Here is a 19,891-nt window from a genome sequence, read left to right as displayed (position 1 = left end):
CCCAAGACTCTAGGCTTGGGTCTGCAAGTAGGATGCCCACCAAAGGTTTTGGAAACATCTGAAGCTTCAGGTGTGGGTGGAGGATGTTTGCCAGTAGTAGAGCCACTTGTGTTCTGGACTCTTGAATCTGAAATTAGTTTTGGCTAATTTGGCCTTGGATACAAATATATATGCACCATATGTTTTATCATCATACTCAGTGTTGGCTGAATTTAGTCAGCTTTATAGTTGGTTTCCATTACTGAGCACATGTTGCTTTTGGCAGCAGGTTAATGTAGATAATGTATTTAATGAGGTTTTCTTGTATGGAAATGTAAGATGAGGGGCTTTTTTGCCCATGATGATTGGAGGGGAAAACCTTATTTTATATACGAGTAACTACAGTAATTCTTCCTTTTCTGTTTATTCTTCCTTCCTTCTTTCCAAATCCAAAGTCAAGACTCTTGAATGAAGAGTCATAATTTCCCATGCCATCATCCGTAGCCTCACTATTGCTTTGACCTCAGTTTCCTAGATTGGCAATTAAACCAGATGTGATCCTCATGGTAAAGTTCTCCACTCTTAGTCACTGCACAAATTTCTTTCCGTTTCCATGCTCTTGAAATGGCATAATCAAAGGAACATACTTTTTGAATGAACCCTGGCTGAGTGACAGAAAGAAGCCAGGTCTGATTTCAGTGCCTGTACCTTGGCAATATTTTGGTGCTAGTCTTAAAGCAGTGGATTAATAATATGTGACAGCTACATTGTTACCTGCCACCACTGCCATAGCAACCAGCTGTCATCTTGCAAAGGCAGGATTTGGACATCAAATGAGGGATAAGCAGCCAGAATTGAAATCTCCTTAGGGAACAATTGTATCATTGATGTCCAGAGTGATAAAAGAGAAGCAATATGGTGAAAAAAACTGATTATTTTAATTTTCAAATTATGAAACATTTCAAGAAAGTGACATTTAAGAAAAAAAAGGAAGTGATTAACTGTTAAACACTGAGATTTTGAGATGCATCTAAAAGCTGTTTGGCAAATACAATTAATCACCACTATTCATGCCATCACTCGTATGCTTGTCATGGGGTACATAAAACCCTGCAATACCTGAATTCACTCAAGTCCACTCAAAATATCTTCCGTTATATTTCTGCTTATTCAGGCATGAACAGCCATCTGCTGAACAGATGTTTCTCAATGGGCACTGTCCATCTCGGTTTTCACTGTCCATTAGGATGTCTAGACACATTATTTTTCATCGTGGCTTAATTATGAAATGTTTTATTCCAGGATTTATCCAACCAGATATAATGCAGCCCTGCTTGAAATAAGTTGTAATATTCTGGTCACTTACAAAGTGCTTGACATTGCTAACTGCCATATTTCAGTCAATCTAGAATATCCATTTGGTCATACTACATTTGCTTAGGCTGTAAGTACAGAGATCTGAAAAAGTTTATGAAAATGCATAAATATTCCTGTTTAAATTAGCTTTACCTCATACTTGCAAATTCTTCATCTCCCCCCCCCGCCCCTTCCCCCCTTAGGTATTTTCCCTTGACCTGGGACCTACCTCCTCAACTCAAATATTCTTCTCTAGCTGTTTCCCTACTATATATATATCTTTCCCCATCCAACTCCTTTTCTTGATGTTCCTCATGGTTCCCTACCAATTATTGCCATCCCTGAAGGCAAACAACATATCAGAGGCATGAATTCCAACCAGTAATTGTCACAGATTGTAGAGTGACCACCTACATACAACTAGTCTATACTTCACATTGTACAATTTAAATGGGCATGTTGGGGGCTTATGGTCTAGGTAGCCTCTTTATATTTAGAAGCTGAAGGACAGTAAGTATTCTAAATTATTCTAATAATCAAAAAATAGTCTATACTGTCTTTGCCACAGCAATCCCAATGAGAATGGAAGATAATTTATCTGTCACAGATCTCCTCAGGGGACTTTCTTGAGACCTTATTGGACTCTGTTCTCTATGGGTTCTCCCTGAAGCCAGTACAGGTGTGGCTTCTAGAGTTGGAGGAGTGGGGAGATCCCTGGCTCCCCCAAATCTGAGAGCCTGGCCTTTCAGTCCCTGACCCTCCTTGGTTTTCTGTGGCCCTGCCTCGTGGAACTTTCTTCCAGTTCTGCTCCTGTCTTTACCTCTTGCTGGGAAGAAGTTTAACTTAGTAACACAGCAGGTAGTTGGAACAAAAATCTGTCAAAGTTTCCATGAACATTTTTACATTTAAAATTTTCACATTTGTCAACATTTCTTAAAGAGAGATCCAGAGAAATTACAAAATTTGAAGACTTTCAGCCAGCTGTATTACATATCAGAGGGACAGAGGGCAACAATGTATAAAAAGCATTGATGTATTTTATGAGTCAGTCATAATGGACATAAGGACTACAATCTGGCAAAGTGAAAGTCACCTAAACATGGCAATTCTGTTTTTAGATATGAGACAAGAGAAGTTGGTCATGTATCATTAGGTTTTAGTCCCATTGAAGGACTCAAACTTGTTTCTATTTTAACCTCAATACAGACATGCTTTTTTCCTCCTCTTTATGAAATGTCTCAACAACATTCATTCACTTGTTCCTGGGTTATGTGAAAGTGAAAAAATGTAATTTTCATATGCAATTTTAGTTTACCAGTTTTTATTACATGCTTTTATATCAGTAGTCATAATGAATGGTAAAACCTGAGCTTCCTTCAGTGTAATATTAAAATAAGGCTGCATTTATTTTTTAATGTAGGGAGACAAATATTCTATTACTTGTGATAATGGTCTGTTCTTAACTGTGTTTAACTGCACATTGGGTGTTTTTAAATGATGATTTGTGTTTTAAAGGGAGAAGTTAAAAAAAAGATTAAATGGTGAGTTGAACATTTCAATCCAGCTTTGTGCTTCCTTTGACACTTATCAGTGACACACCATAAAATGCAATGCATCTGAGTGAAATGTCATTTATGTTTATATATTCCATTACTTGGAAGAAAAATATTGGATTTTATAATTCGATGAACCAATCTCCTACTGAGTATTAGTTATTGAGGCAAATGAAATTCAATATATTGTGTCAGGTTGGAAGATTAAATTAGGGAAATAGTGCATTAATATTATTTAATGTGGTTAAAATATATACCATGAAGTTTATAAAGAAAACAGAAAATAAAAATGCATTGACTGTAGGAAAAGATGTAAAAAAATATTTGGATTGCAAAAGATAACATACATTTCGTGTATTACTGTGATGCATTTTCTATGTTACCTATCAAACATTAGTCTTTATAATTTAACACCACTTTTGCCTGGATAACTATTTTAATCCTAATTTGTGCTAATTGTATACAGTAAAAAAATAACAGTTCTGCAACAGTAGCATGATATTGAAACAAATACTTTCAGAAAAGAAGGGCTTTAACTACATAAAAAGTTCTAGACATTTTTAGGACTAGGACTTGCTTATTGTCTCATTTCTTCCACTCTTTTCTGTTTGAGGAGTTGATTCAAAATCTCCTGCCATGCTTCTATCTTGAATGACTATGCTAAGAATCTTTGAACAAATTTCTAGGTTCAGTCCTAATTGAGCTAGATAGTATAATATCGTATGCCTAAGGACAAAGTAAAGGTATTTTGCTGTGGACAACAATGCAGGACTGATGAAGAAACCTGTCTTAAACCAAATGTCACTTTACAATTGCAAAGCAAGGCTATATCTATGGTTATGGCTACAACTACAGAAACCATGATCTGCCATGAAGCTATTTGGACTTTGCAGTGATTGGAGCTATACACCCGACCAGAGCCTGTAAGAGGTCAACTTTCCAACCGCTTCAATTGGGCACAGCTATTTTTGTGGCCTTCCACAAAGGCAGCAGCTGGGGTTGCTGTTCTGTTCACCCCATCCCTATCCCAGTTATACTACTGGGGCAAGATGATAGTGGGCATGTCTACACAAGACATTTACTGAACAATAGACTAATTAGCTGTGCAGTAAATGTTGCACATCTATGTGTGTGCCCATATTAGGCTGGAGTAAACTAATTTATTCTGCAGCTGGATAGTAGTTGTAAATACAAGTACTATCCTGCTACAAAGTAAAAAAACTACATAGCAGCTCACATGTAGATGCTACCTGGCTGACTGGGGCATGAGGGTGCTTCAGTGCTGTGGCTACCTGCTGGTTAGTCCCACACTGAAGCACCCTCATGCTCTAGCCAGCCCCTTTGCAGCACACAAACCTGGTCACAGCAGCCCTGAGCTGGCAGGCTGACACCCTGTGCCCCCTGCCAGCCAGAGCTACTCCAACCCAGCTCAATGTGCTGTGATCCCAGGTGCACATGTAAATTAATGCATTGCATTAATATGCATATGTAGATGTACCCAGTGTGATACAAACTAGATGCATGAATGGATTTTCATGATTTCAGCAGAATGGAATAGAAGGACACATATGTCTATGTTCACATAGATAAGCAAGAGTAGAATACAATCTGGCTCCAAGGGATTCAAGTAAGACTAGAAGAAGAACATTGTTGTGATGACTAAAGATGATTGCACATGGATGAAAATCTTTAGATCTGCTAGGGGCAGTAAATGTTTTTATTTTAGTAAGATGAACTTTCTGAAGAGTCCTAGCTCTGCAGATGTCCCTTATATATCACCAAAAAGCAGTGTCTGGTTTTGGAGCACTGCTCATTTCTCTGACCTACAGCTTTTCCAGTCCTAACTCTCGGATGAGCATCCTTCCTTTGATATTTTCTTCATCTTCTAATTTTATTTTGACCTGTTCCTTGGTCTTTATCCCTTTTTAAACAGGTAGAACAATTAAAATTCAATAGCTGAAAGGTTTTCATGTGCAAATATCACCAGAATTACTATCACTGAGAATGTTGGTGTCTGTAATAAAGAGTTGCATCTTCCCAACAGAAGAAGTGCAGAGCAGAGAGAATACTAGAGCATTTATAACCCCCTCGGTTCTTTACTTCCAGCAATTTCAGTCTATTATGTAATAGTGTGAATCCTTAAGGGTCTCCACTGTGCATCACAGGGCACTGACATACTCACTTTTCTGCTTCAGTGGCTGAAGCTTTTTGCCAAGGACGATATAAATGGAAACAGAATGATAAACAGCAGAATTCATTGAGATCTGTTGCATGCTACCACTACAGAAAAATACTCTGCAAATATCTGGGACTTTGATATTACATTCATTCACAGACTTTGGACCAGATCCAAAAACATTAAGCACTTACAGATCCAAAGTGGCACTTGGATAGTTTTAAACATCCCTAAACCGAAATGATGGTCCAGAAAATTCCCAGTTAGCTACTTAATTGTGGGGGGGAAATGAATTCAATAGGCGCCTTTCTTTTTGATTTGATGTTTTCCTCTGATTTAAGGTGCTTCTGTACATGCCTCAGTCCTCACAAAGTTGTCCAGCTCAGCATCTGGCTGACAGCTCGCACTGGGATCCAGAAACTAAGCAGTCTTGCAGGGCCTGATCTTGTAGTATGCTTTGTGCATATCTCGCATGCACTGACAAGACCACACTTGTGCTGTTGCACCTGCCACTGTTTCCGCATTGTATCCAATGACTGTTTTACACAAAATACAGAAAGAAATAAACCTGACAGAAGCACTCCTTCCCCAGCTGAATGGTTTAACCATTAATCCCCCTCAGAGGGGAGCCATCAATCAACCAGAAAAGAGCCACGCACATAATCAGATGTCAGGAAAGCAGACCTTATGATGAGAGGCTGAGAGCCGTGGGACTCTTCAGCCTGGAAAAGCGCAGGCTCAGGGGCGGTCTGGTGGCCACCTATAAGTTTATCAGGGGTGCTCACCAGGAACTGGGGGAACGTTTGTTCACCAGAGCACCCCAAGGGATGACAAGGTCAAATGGTCACAGACTCCTCCAGGACCATTTCAGACTGGACATAAGGAAGAACTTCTTTACTGTCCAAGCCCGCAAGGTTTGGAGTAGACTGCTGCTGGAGGTAGTTCAAGCACCTACCTTGAACACCTTCAAGAGACATTTGGATGTCTATCTTGCTGGGATCCTATGACCCCAGCTAACTTCCTTCCCTTTGGGCGGGGGGCTGAACTCGATGATCTTCCGAGGCCCCTTCCAGCCCTAATGTTTATGGAATCTATGAAACCACTGGGAAACGGAGCGATCCTCTCTCTTCTGCTTTTGGTGTGGCCCAATGAATTGTGACTTCTTTTTCTGCACAGGCTTCAACAGGATTGGTTGGGAGGGGGTGTCCCCAGCTAAAATAGAATATAATGTAGTAGTTAAGGTATTCTTCTGGAAGGTGGGTGAGGTGGATTTGGATTTCCTCAAGCAAAGGAGGAATTTATCTTGCATCTCCCACTTTCTGGATAAGTGCTCTAACCACAAAATTGTTATATGAAAAAGGAGCTCCCCATCATCCCTGGCAACTATATTTTAAAAGAAAAATTTGTTTTTAAAAAGAGAAAAGTTGTCTCCCTGCTCAAAGTGCTGGCTGTTTTGGCTCTGATTTTGAGGCAGCTTCCTGTTCCCATTCTTAAGATAGGCTTTTAGTTTTCCTTCCTGGGGCCAGAAGCTGAACTTTGGGGGCCTAAGTTTTATATTGAATATATCCCCTTGCCTGTTTTAGAGCATTCAGTCATTTGTGTTGCACCAGAGAAGTACAAGTAGCGGAGTGCATCCATACTATTCAGCCTGGACTGGTTTAAACATTGATCCTACTTCCTTACAAACTGGTGATGAAAGTGACAGCTATTAATATTCAAGAATGTGTGTGTGCTGCCTTACAGTTTTAAAGAAGTTTTGTGAGGAATCCCATCCTTGTCCATGGAACTGCTCCTAGGAATAAAGCTAGTAAAGATAAAGCATAAAGGCCTTTATACTATAACTGCTTTTCTTCTTTTTATATGAAGTGAGGGTTTTTTTGTATTTTTTTTTTATTCAACTGTATACTTGGACCAATAAAAGCTATGACAATAAAACTCAACCAAAACAAAAACACACACCATGCTTATGGCATATTTCCTAGACTATTACAGCTACAGCAACACTTCATCTCTACTTTTTCATTTTTATTTCTATATTCAGTTTATACAACAGTCCTTATTGAGGACTGGACCCATATAAAGTTTCAACTTGAAAAGTTGTGAGGCTTTTGAGTTTGTATGTAGGGCTTAATCCTGTTAGGTGTTTGGCCTCACATAACATGTGCTGAGTGTTTTAACTGAGATCAGTAAAGCTCAAGTTGAGCAATGACTGTATTCAAACTCTTACAGAAAATACTTCTCAGGGCCAAAGTTATCTGTACAGAATACATTTATTTTCATCCTGACAGATTAAAAAGTTAGCATGTTGAAATTACTCAGACTTTCAGAAAAACCCCTCCATGATCTGGTGTGAATTTCACTTGTGCAGAAAGTCAACATATGGTTTTCAGTTCCACAGAAGTTCAGATTTTAGGGATAAGGTCTGTGCTGAAGTCCTGACCATAGGCATATTTATCCCTGGAGAAGATAAGTTTGGGTAATTACTTGAAATAATTTGAAAACTTATTATAGGCCTAGGTTAGAAATGCCAATGGTTTAGATTCAAATCATTTTGATGTATGTAGAAACATAAGATAACTTTTACCATTTGCCAGTTCTATTACTTTCTGTTTAGGTGGATCTGTTTGTTTGGATTGTAAAACAGAACAAATATATCCAGTAACACTGAAAGTTGCTGAATATATGGACAACAGATTCAAAACCCTGCAAATTCTTTACAAAATGTGAGTAAAAACCTTTGTTCTCTTTAGGCTGGGCTTGTGTTTTAAAAGGAATTTAAAAGTAGTTCTGAGATACACAAACTATTCTTTTTTCAGGCTCATTTCTTCTGAAGGGGATTGAAGAACACATTTAGTGTAAAAGCTAATAAAGTCTCAACAAAATGATGGGAGATTTTAAGGTATTCCATTCCTATGTCATATAAATAATTATCTGTCCTCTTTAAAAGGAGGGTGTTTCCTCAACCTAATTATTTCTTTCAAGCTTTTCCTGTTGAATACTTACATATTTTTTAGATTGCCTAAGGAGTCATCTTATTGTATTTTGGCCAGCACAGATCAGAAATCAGTAACATTTGATTACAGTGTGAAGAAGGATCAGGGCAGATTGGCATCTCTACTTTTTTTTTTTTATCGTCAACAGATCAATTTAAAACACTTAAAATGTAGCTGATATCATGAAAATCCTCAGCAACTCTGATTGGAGATGCAGCAAATTATACAGTCTGCTTAGGAGTCATATAGGAACAACACAAAATTTAACAACCTACAATTAACTAAAAGAGATTTTTTGGCATAAATCTGAAAACCAAAGGAGAAAACATATTAGAGTTGCAAATATTAAGATGTTTTTGCTAACTCTTTATGTGAGCAGAATGTACTTTTTCTTAACAATTTTTAAAATATAAATTGTAGCTAATAGACCTTTAGCATTATTATTATTCTGAAAAAGCAACTCTGCCTTAATGAGAGCTTTCTGTATAGGCAAAATGTTCTGTTTAATTAGAAGGTAATGGCTAGAGAGAGAGAGAGAGACTGAGAGTGTAAGCACACATGCACACAACTGGACAGCTACTGAGATTTTTTTATTGCAAATTAACACTTCTACTTGCAAACACAAAAGCAACTGTACACAAGTGAGTACTCCCAGTCAGATCAGTAAGGCTATTCACTTGTGAAATTGTCTGAAGGACAGACTAATGCCCTGGATCAGGAAAGCCCTTTAGTGCATGTCCAAACTTAATGGGGCTGATGTACAATTTTAAAAATAAATAAATATTTAATTGCTTTTTTGAACAGAGCCTACATGATGTATACTCCTTTGAATCCCACATTGGAAAAAATCATATCTAGGCTGGAAAGGAACAGAAAGTGTTTTAATGGGAAACAAAGAAACTGAGAACATTTTCATCTTAATCTACATGCTCCACCTAAGAAAAGAAATTTATTTAAAAAAATAATTAATATGTTCTATATATTAATTGTTCCAGATTTAGGAAAAATGGCATTTTTTGTAACTCTACATAATATATACACAGTTATTCAATATTCAAAATTCAATCAGTCACTATCAACTCCAACTTGTTTTGAATTAAGCTAACTTCTAAATTACAAGAAAAGAATGGGATGCTAGTGCTTCCTACTGTACCTGAAAAATTCTCTTTCCAGTAATTTTAATAGACCCTACCATTTTTTTAATTATAAAAATATTCCTCAAAATTATTTGCAGCCAAAAAAGAGAGATTGATTTTATATATATATATATATATATATAAATCGATCTGTGTGTGTGTGTATGCATATATATATATATGTGTGTGTGTGTGTGTGTGTATAAGCACGCACGCACGCACGCAGAGGCACTGCAGGACCTTAGAGCCTGCTTCTGGTGTGCAGACTGCTCTGTGCCATTTATTTGGTATGTAGGGCCAAAACCTTGAGCACCATTGATCTAGGTCAGTGGCCCAGCCCTCTGGCTCTATGGGCCTAGGTCAGTCCACAGGCCAGGTCCCATGTAAAGTTGGCATATGGGGTTGGTCCATGGTTGTGATCCCATGTGCTGGACTGGCTGTGTGTGGTGGGCTGACCCTGCACACCTGAATCTGGCTGCACATCAGCCCAACCCCAGATCTGGCATGATTTAGGCCATGCTATTCAGAACACAGAGCCCTCCATTTGTCCAGAAATTTGGCAACAGAGCAACAGCAATTAAGGCTGTCACCACTCCTCCTCTGCCAAAGTTCCAGACTCCTGGGGAGCCCTGCAGATCCATGGGCCAAATGTGGCCTGTGGGCCAGAGGTTAAGCACCATTGGTCTAGGTCTGTTACCAAGTTGAGTGGACCAACTTCCAGTCAAGATGCAGAAAAGGCAGAAGTTAAATATATTTGGAAAGAAGCTGGATGGCACGTTCACATCTAGCAACACTAATGAATGATTTTCAGTTCTACCAGGACTAGGGAAAATGATAAATAGGAATACCTAAAGATTATAAACGGGTCCACGTCAGCATGGAAGGCTTTGAATGGAGACCCACAGGGGTCTGTATTGGACCCAGTGCTGTTCAGTGCATTTCTTAATGACTTAGACACTGGCATAGAAAGCTTTTTGAGCAAGTTTGGAGGTGACACTGAACTGGGAAGGACTGCGAACACTTTGGAGGATGGGAACGCAATTTAGAAGGATCTCAACAGATTGAAAAGCTGGACTGGAACTAACTGGATGCTGACAAGTGCAGGGTGCTATACCTGGGGAAGAATAATCAAAAGCACAAATGCAAAATAGGTAATGCCTGGTTGGATGACAACACTATGGAGTAGGATCTGGGAGTCATGGCAGATTACAGACTCAATAATGAGTCTGCAGTGTGATGTAGATGCACAAAAGGTAAAGGTACTTTTGGGATGCATCAATGAAAACATTGGATGCAAGATGGGGGAAGTGGTAGTATCTCTACTCAGCACTGGTTAGGCCTCATCTAGAGTACTGTATGCCGTTTTGGGCTCCACACTTTCAAAAGGATGTGGAGAAGTTCAAAAGGGCCAACAGGTGGGTGAGAAAGATGATGGCTTAGAAGAAAGTCATAGGAGGATAGTCTGAAGGAACTAGGCATGGCCAGTGTGTGGAAAAGGAACTTAAGAAAAAACATGATAGCTGTCTTCAAATATTTGAAGGGTTGTCATAAAGGAGAATACTATTTCTCTCTTGCGGCAGAGAATAGGACATGGACCAATGGCTTGAAGTTGTAGGATATTGGGGAAAAAACCTTCTTCATTGTTAGAAGAGTGAGGCAGTGGAATAGACTGCTTGGGGAAGTTGCAGGATCTCCATTACTTGAGGGTTCAAGAAGAAGTTGGACAGCCACAGGTCAGTGATAACCTAGGCATAGCTATGCCTATGTTCTACTATAGGTATTTCCCATACTTCTGGGCTTTGCTGTTTCCCACTTGGGGCTGGAAGGTTCCCCGCTAGAGGATCTTGCCCCTTCAATCCAGATAAGACCAATTGTCATATTTGGGGTTGGGAAGGAATTTTACCCCATAGTCAGATTAGTATATACTGTGGGAGTTTTTGCCTTCCTCTGTAGCAGAGTCTGGGACAGAAGGGAGAGGCATGGGGATCTTTTGAGTGTATATTAACAACCTTTACAGCAGCAGGATGTTGACTGATGTGGTCCCTCTGCTTTACCTCTGGCAGTTTAAGATGTTATGTCTTGTGTTGTGTCAGGGATGACTGTGTAATTTTGCTAAGACGTAAGACAATGGATTTGTATAGGATGGTTTGGGTGGGAATGATTCTGCCTCAAGCAGGGGTTGGATTAGATGACCTATGGAGGTCCCTTCCTGCCCTACTTCTCTGTGAGTTTGTGTTGTTTTATCTTTTGTTATTAGTTGCTAGAATTACTGACACTGTATATTGAGAGAAGGGGAAAAACAATGCTTGGCAAGTATTCTTCAGAAACTGGTGCCCTTATTAAGATACCAGGAATTTAATTTATTATTTGGTATAATGACCCTTTTTTTTGTTACCAGGATAGTTCACCTTGAACTCATGTACTGTTAATTTGATATTTTATTTATGGCAATAATAAAAAAGGAACAACTGATTACCTGCAATACACAAGCAACATTTTTGCCATTTGCTTCTAGCTCTCATGTTACCAAATATGCCCTTGGCAATAATTTTTCTTTCAGACCTAGTGTATTAAAGAACAAAATGTTAACACTTTAAATTATGTTGGATATCTTTCATGCTGCAATCATTTTCTGTTGCCCATTTTAAGGGCTTGATCTGGCTTTGACTGAAGTTAATCCTCAAACTCCCATTAAATTTAATAGGCTAAGATGGAGCTCTTGGGGATGTTTAGTGGCTGAACTAAATGTGGTATGAAACAGATACTAATCCATAACACTAATATCCTAACACTTGAATGATTATATTCAAAGTGCCACATTAATTACTTACATTTTAGCAATGCTTTAGCAGTATGTCATCTTTTTCATTAGCAATAAATCATGCAACATAATAAGTGTTTATTGCAATTTCTCGCTGAACTGGAACTTTCTTTCAAAATATAAATACAAAAGGTTTATTGGCACAAAAGCATACTCATTAGTGATAAGCCTTGGAAAATTTGGATATCATAGTGGTTTGGCAATAAGTTGTTAGTATCCCTATTCCTAATAAGTTTAGGTTTCTGATGCAATAAATGGTCATGTGAAATAAATGTCAGTCCCAATTAACCACAGCCTTACTTTTTGTCATTATTGATAAAACTAGTATTGCCCAAATAAATTCTATATAGTAGGGTTTTCTAACAGTAAGTTTTATAGACAAGATTGAAAGAAGTCACATTTTATGATGGTTGAACGGTCCAAAAATTGAAAGCTTTTGATTTCTAATTGAAAGACACATTAGATCCTACAGGAACTATTTTATATCCCACAGAGCTTTATTCTGTTGTGATAATCAGGATTCTTATATGCAATAAGCTATTGTTTTTATTACTAGTGGCTTGGGTCACCATTGCTGCTGTTCACAGGAAGAATAGTGTTTACACACTGGACAGATGGCTCATAAAATCAGGAAAGAATTAGTCTGTATCCAAACAAGGTACTTTTTGATACCTCCCTCACTGGAATCCTGTATCCTGATATGTGGAGTTAGATGCTTCAGAATGGGAGTCAAAGTAGCCAATGTGTAGAGCAGGAAAGCACTTAAAACCAGAAATTTCAGTGTGAAGTTGCATAGAGCTAGTTTTTAGGAGATGCTGTAGACAGGGGGAGTCTATATTCCTGCTTCTCTCTGGACTGCGGGGGAACACTGCTGTCTACTTAGCATCCATAGCCCCCACAACTTTCTTGAAAATAGACATCTGTATCCTCTCCTTCAAATGATTTAGTAATACTCAGTGGATTGCCCCCCCAGTCCCCCACAAACATGATCAGAGGAGCTGTTGATGATGGTAGTTCAATGTGCTTCTCAACCTGACATGATACAACCCTCATATCTTCAGTTTTCCAAAGGAGTGATTACAGACAGCCTGGACTATAAAGTATAACAGTGTTAGTTGTAGTCATGAGGGGCAAAAAATGGAAGTATGGTAGTTGGGTAGTAGTCATTAAGACAGAGTTAAGACAGTCATTGGTGGATGAAAGATAAAATAAGATTAGGAGCACAGAAGTGAGAGCAGATGGTGCATATGCTCAACAAGCTTGAGGAATGCAAAACATGTTAATGAAGTTAACTTGCAAAATCATTAGAGCTAGTTCTTCACCTGCCTGTGCCGATCAAATGATTAAGGCACTACTGTAGCTTCCCACCTCCCTTGAACTGAACACAGTTGTGAAGGAGAGACTAGACACTGGACATCCTTAGATCTGGATGTGTAAGTTTAAGCTATTAATAAAGCCTGCCTAAAGAAAGGCTTTTTTGCACGTCCAGATATTGGGTGTCCAGTCTCTCCTTGGTAACTGTGTTCAGTTGAAGGGAGGTGTGGAAGCCACTGTAGTGCCTTAAATCACCAGACTATCTGCAAGACTGAGGTAGGGACTCCCTCTACAACTACTACTGAAGCTTTGCCACTGTGCCAAAAAAAATGTAAGCTATATTCAGGCAAAGGGAAGAGGCGGGAGGAAAAAAGTAGGAGAAAGAACACAAGAGTGGGGTGTGACCCTTTAGCATAGTCATTAGGACCCTCGCACAGGAATTTTGCTTCAAGGTTTATTTCTGTATTTTATTCACTGGCAATTTAATGTAAAATAAAGAAACAGTCTGTGGAGAAGGGTTATGGGGCTAATGCACTTCTAGAATTTGGTTATATCTGAACAGCATTGCTTGGGACTGCAATATCAGATTTAGGTGCCTAAAGTCTGGCTAGCTGCCACTTGAGATGCCTAAGTCATTTACTGAATCTGGCTTGTCATGAAAGGAAAAGGATTAGCATCAAGAATAACTGCAAGGGCTAAGATGTATATTCTTGGCTCTGTTTTACTACTTGTGGTGCAAACAGAAGTTGGATTACAAAACCAACATCTTCAATTTACTTTTTCCCTTTGCATGTCTCCATAGATTTCCAACTGTTCTTTTTTTCTTACATTTTTAAACTATGCATCTATATTTTGCATTTGTATTTGCATATTCTGAGAGCAACATAGATTCATAGATTGTAGAGTTGGAAGGGACCACAATGGATCATCGTGTCCAACCCCCTGCCCCTGGCAGGAAAGAGGACCGAGGTCAGATGACCCCAGGCAGGTGACTATCTAGCCTCCTCTTGAAGACCTCCAAGCTAGGTGATAGCACCACCTCTCTTGGAAGCCCATTCCAGATCCTGGCCACCCGTACTGTGAAAAATTTCTTCCTAGTATCTAACCTAAATCCACTCTCAACTAGTTTACACCCGTTATGCCTAGTCACTCCCTGGGGCGCCTTAGTAAACAGCGCTTCCCCTATTCCCCGTTGACCTCCCCTAATAAATTTATAGGCAGCCACAAGATCTCCCCTCAGCCATCTCTTGTGAAGGCTGAAGAGATTCAGCTCTCTCAACCTCCCCCCGTAGGTTCTATCACGAAGGCCACTAATCATGTGAGTGGCCCTCCTCTGGACCCTCTCAAGATTCTCCATGTCCCTCTTGAAGTGAGGTGCCCCAAACTGAGCACAGTACTCCAACAGCGCCTCGACCAGTGCTGCATAGAGGGGGAGCATCACCTCCTTTGTTCTATTAGTCATGCACCTGCTAATGCACAACAAGGTGCGATTAGCCTTGTTGATGGCCTCGTTACATTGCCGGCTCATGTTCATCTTGGAGTCAATTATGACTCCACGATCCCTCTCTGCCTCTGAGCTGCTGAGAAGGACACTCCCTAACCTATAGGTGTGCTGGGGGTTCCTCCTTCCCAGGTGGAGTACCTTACATTTATCTTTATTAAATTGAATCCTATTTCTCTCTGCCCACTGATCCAACCTGTCCAGATCAGCCTGAATCTGCTCCCTGCCTTCCAGTGTACTAACTTTGCCCCATAACTTGGTATCATCAGTAAACTTGGAGAGGGTGCTCTCCATGCCCTTGTCCAAATTGCTGATGAAGATATTGAATAATATCGGTCCAAGGACCGAACCCTGCGGGACCCCACTGCCCACCTCCCTCCAGGTCAAGAAGGAACCATCCACCACCACTCTCTGGGTGTAGTCCCTAAGCCAGTTGGCCACCCACCTGATGGTGTAGGCGTCCACTCCACAGTCTGCTAGTTTTTCAATGAGGATAGGGTGCGAAACTATGTCGAAGGCCTCCCTAAAGTCCAGGAAGATGACATCAGCCTCGGCTCCCATGTCCAGGCAGTGTGTGACCTGGTCATAGAAGGCTACAAGGTTTGTCAGGCAGGATCTACCTGTGACATACCCGTGCTGGTTTCCCCTCAGCATCGTTTCCCCTGCTGGGCCTGCACAAATGTGTTCTTTGATTATTTTCTCTAGCATTTTCCCAGGAACAGAGGTAAGACTGACTGGTCTAAAGTTACCCGGCTCATCCCTTCTCCCTTTCTTGAATATGGGCACCACATTGGTCCTTCTCCAGTCCTCAGGGACCTGGTTGGAGCACCATGAGTGCTCGAACAGCTGTGCCAGTGGCTCAGCTATGACACTGGCCAATTCTTTCAGCAGCCGTGGATGGAGGTCATCCAGGCCTGCTGACTTGTACCCATCCAGCTCCTCCAGGAGCTCCTTAACTATTTCAGAACTGACCGTAGGCGGACTGGTGCCATGTGGACATCCGTCAATGATCGAGGTGGGGGAATTGGAGGGAAAACACTTTTTCTAGGTAACCTTCAGACTTCAAGACACATTCTAATACTGTTACTTATTTTGAATAGCAAAATCATAGTCAATAGGACTAATGGGGCTAACTGTAGATGTTTTTGGATTTCATTTGAATGACTCAAAGTATGATTTTCACAATCTGTAATACTTCAGCACCTTTTGGTAAAACTGTCAAAGTAGGTGTGTTTAAAGAATGTCTTTAATGTAACCTTAGTTTCTGCTGCCATTATCATCACTTCTCTGTGTTTGTACATATACACAGAACTATGAATATATAAATAAATAAGCATATGTGTATAGATATCTCCAATAAAGCTCAGCAGACAAACCCAAAATTGCAACTTTCACCTCTCTTAGGATTTTAATAACACTTATCTTCATCCAGAGCTTTGATCTTTGCAACAAGATAAATATGGCATTAGAACTCCCTATTTTAAAAGTTCCTATAGCTGCATCCTGGTCTGTGCTGTACAGGAGTTTAATGAGTATGTTAATCATTATAACACCTACACAAATATTCCACTTAGAGTGACTCACTTTTTTGGTTTTCATTTGAATAGTTTAAAAGTGTGTGGGATTTTGCTACCAAAAAACAAAGACAAAGCTCATCCTCCTTCAAGGCAGTACTAGAATGATTGCTCATTGTGTCTATGAGTAGTTAATTAGTAGCTTGCTTGCTTTATTATGAAAAATATATGTCAACATCAAAGAATCTGTCTGAGAAATGCTCAGATATTCTGTAGAATAATCCCAATTTCTTCTTCAGTAGCACAACAATGGTAAGATTGCTGGTGGGCAAAAACATATTCAAACATTTTTTTTTCAATGATAAAATGTGTAGTCACTTTCATAGCATTTTGTGAATAATATAAGTAATAGTTCATTCACAAGAATGTTTGTGGAACTGAAAATATTTGTGATTATTCACAAAAGTAGGGGGTTGTTTCAGAAACATTTGCATGATCATTTCAGAATATATTTTCCCTGTTTCATTTTTAAAGAGTTTTACCTCAAGGGGGAGAAGATTATTAAGATTAAGGTGGCTTAGCATGCACCATAAATAATGAATGAATAGTCATAGCAATTCATTAAAAATGGCACCTGAAATAAATCATATTGATGGCAAATCTCTATGCAATTCAGAATAAAGTTTATGCTTTGTTCGAGTTAGTTGTTCACTGGGTAATGAGTTTATGGGAACAAGCACCTTAAGAGGTGAAAGGCATGTTCTGTATTTAGAAGCATTTTACCTAGGACTATTTTCTTAAACCAAATTATATACCCATTAACTTTCCGGCTGGGCATTCTCCAGTGTATCAGGCTTTGTACCTAACAGCTCGCTACTGGAGGAGGGGTGAATAAGCCATAAACTTATCATACAGCACTGAGAAATAGTGCATCTACCAGACCCTGTATCTAGAGTCAGCTGGGAAATCCTGTGCTCTTCTTCCACCTGCCATTTTGCCTTCATTTAAGTCCATTCTACATTGGGGATGTTATGCTATGTAGTTATTCATATTCCACTCAGGATTGGGACATGTTCCAAGTTTTTCTCTGGATTATGCCTTCCTGAACAATACTTCATGCTCATTTGCCTTCATTTGACATACTTTTTGTCCAGCCTCCACAGGAGCCAACACATGGGCAATTATCTGTCTGCTTTACTACTATGGAATGCTGAAAACACACACATGCTCCTGCTGGAACTACTGCCTGTGGCATGCAATGAACCCACACTCCATTAAAGAGCATCAATTGGTCAAGCTCAGTGTGTGCACTCTCGGAATACTGCATGAGCCTACTGATCTGCTGACCGCTAGGAATTTTTTGAACTACTTTTTCTTCAGCTGCACATTGGTTAACTGAATGGAGCTAAAGTAAGTGCAAAATGTCTGCTCTAAAACTTTTAAGACTCCGATTGTTGCAAACATAAAATCATGTGGTTAATAAGCTACAAGTTTTAAACACTTTGTTACAAAATTATGTCAAGGAGGCATCTTGTGACATACTTAGGTGCCTGGGCCAATAGAACTCAATGTGCAAAACCCAAAAATCCTTTGCTCCCTTCAGCATGAGAACTGTCTTAGACATGATTGATATTGTAAAGTTAAAATCACTCTCTCAGACATGTTTATGAGCATCATGGCCACATAGGTGAAGCCTCCCTTAAAGGTTTCCATTTGATGGACACAGCATGCTCTAAGGTTCTAGTTGTTTGGAGTTTATTTACTATTAAGAGGATACGGAAGTGGCTAAATCAGCAGATGTTCGCCAAGTCTCATTTGACATCATCCACCTCACTAGTAGGGCAACCAAAACCTGAATTTTTGAGCAGCTATGTGCTATAAATGGAAGATGAATCTTTGGGGACTTTGCTAATGTGACAGTGACTTTGAAACAGAAGGTGGAGCAAGCATGGTAGGTAGAAGCTGAAAAGCAAGTTAACCAGAGCCTTTCACCTTTTAAGATGGGAAAAATACTTGCTTGTATTTCTTTTTAACATCTGTTTTGTCATAAGATGAATACAGGGCCTAATTTTCATTTATATTACATCTGAGACCCTAAATCATAAGTGGAATTTACAGTGCTATAAAAGGGCATTTAGTATAAATGAAAATCCCATGTGAGATTTTCTTTATGTTTGAAGTGACCTTTTCTCTTAGAAATCAGTAGCAAAGGCTGGCATGAGAAGAGGCAGAAAAACAATGATTAATCCCAATGCGCTTGGGAAAGCATGAACAAGGGTTGGCATAAGAGTCATTAAATGTAAAATAAGACGGGAGAAGAGCTAGTTAAGCTAGTTAGAGCCAAAGTGCTTAACAGAGCATAGAGAGAGAGTGATATGAGTGCAATGAAATTTAAAGCACCAGGGGAGAATGAAGACAAGATGACATGACAGCAGTTAATGGGTGGGAAGGGGAAGAAAACGATAAAATAAATGATGTGTTTAAAGCATAAAATGAAGACACTGAATGTTCCATGTTACTAGCTAGTGGGCAACAGGCATTTTCTTACAATTCTCAATATTTATTGCTGGAGGAGTGACTGGGGGCTTGTTCGGCAGAATGAGGGGATTAGTCAATGAAGAGGCTACTAACAAGGAACACTACGGGATCTGAGGGCCCAGCAGAGATTTCTGCAATTGACTTATGTCACACAGTGCTGAAAAATGAAGTTTACATACTAGATTGTGTATGACTTACAGTGATTTGTACATATCTAATTTATGGCACTGCCAGTCAGTTTTATTAAAATGTGTATAACCATAAGTTAAATGTGTGTAAGAAACAGTGAGCAGAAGTTTCACATAGTGCACATTGGGCATTTTTGCATGTGCATTTATGTCAGCTTAAATTTACCGTGCAGTAAATTACTGCTCAGTAAGCAAGAATAGGGCAGCATCTACATGTGCAGGTGTAGGTGCATTAATTGCATTAATAAGGTGTTTGGACTGACTTGGAACTAAAGATAGTGCAGGTATCAAATTTATGCTCAAATTGGCATAAGTCACCGTATTTACTGATCAGTACAGGTGTGCATGTGTAGATGTGCAACTATACTGTGCAGTAAGTTCAGTTACTGTACTGTGCATTATTGTTGTATACTGGAGTGGAATCCTACACCTAGGATGTTTTAATTCTGAAGCAATTTGTTATTTTGATTTATTCATCTTTCTCAGTCAGTCTAAATGGGGTGGATTCCTTGAGGCAGGACTGGTTTGACAGTGATGAAAGGAGGATTAGGAGGGTTAGCAAGGAGTGGGAATTAGCTGGCCATATAGCTGTTAATTTTCAGACCTTTTAACATTTATGTGGGATTTTTTTAAAGGTAATAATGAGAAAGTACCATATTATTTTGGGCACCAACTAGACTTGACCCAATTTCCCTTTCAATCCACTGTTAAGTACATGTAGTATAGATCTACTCTATTCCTATTATTCAATTTCTGAAGTAAAACATAATTATGTAAGGTAAGCTCCACTTTCAATTTAGTGATACCTTCTGACCATCTTCA

General features: G+C 39.4%; 1 long non-coding RNA gene across 1 annotated transcript in view; it reads left to right on the top strand.

The window, feature by feature from the left end:
* The first annotated feature begins 17,311 nt into the window (after window positions 1–17,311).
* Window positions 17,312–19,891, top strand: part of LOC132249350 (uncharacterized) — a 36,534-nt gene continuing 33,954 nt past the window's right edge. Inside the window, exon 1 of the long non-coding RNA XR_009460781.1 lies at window positions 17,312–17,753. This is a non-coding gene — a long non-coding RNA (uncharacterized LOC132249350). The remainder of the gene's footprint in view (window positions 17,754–19,891) is intronic.

Source organism: Alligator mississippiensis, chromosome 3, assembly GCF_030867095.1.
Source record: "Alligator mississippiensis isolate rAllMis1 chromosome 3, rAllMis1, whole genome shotgun sequence".
Classification (NCBI taxonomy): Eukaryota; Metazoa; Chordata; order Crocodylia; family Alligatoridae; genus Alligator; species Alligator mississippiensis.
The sequence above is the reverse complement of the archived record's forward strand: the minus strand, read 5'-3'. Positions and strand labels throughout refer to the sequence as shown.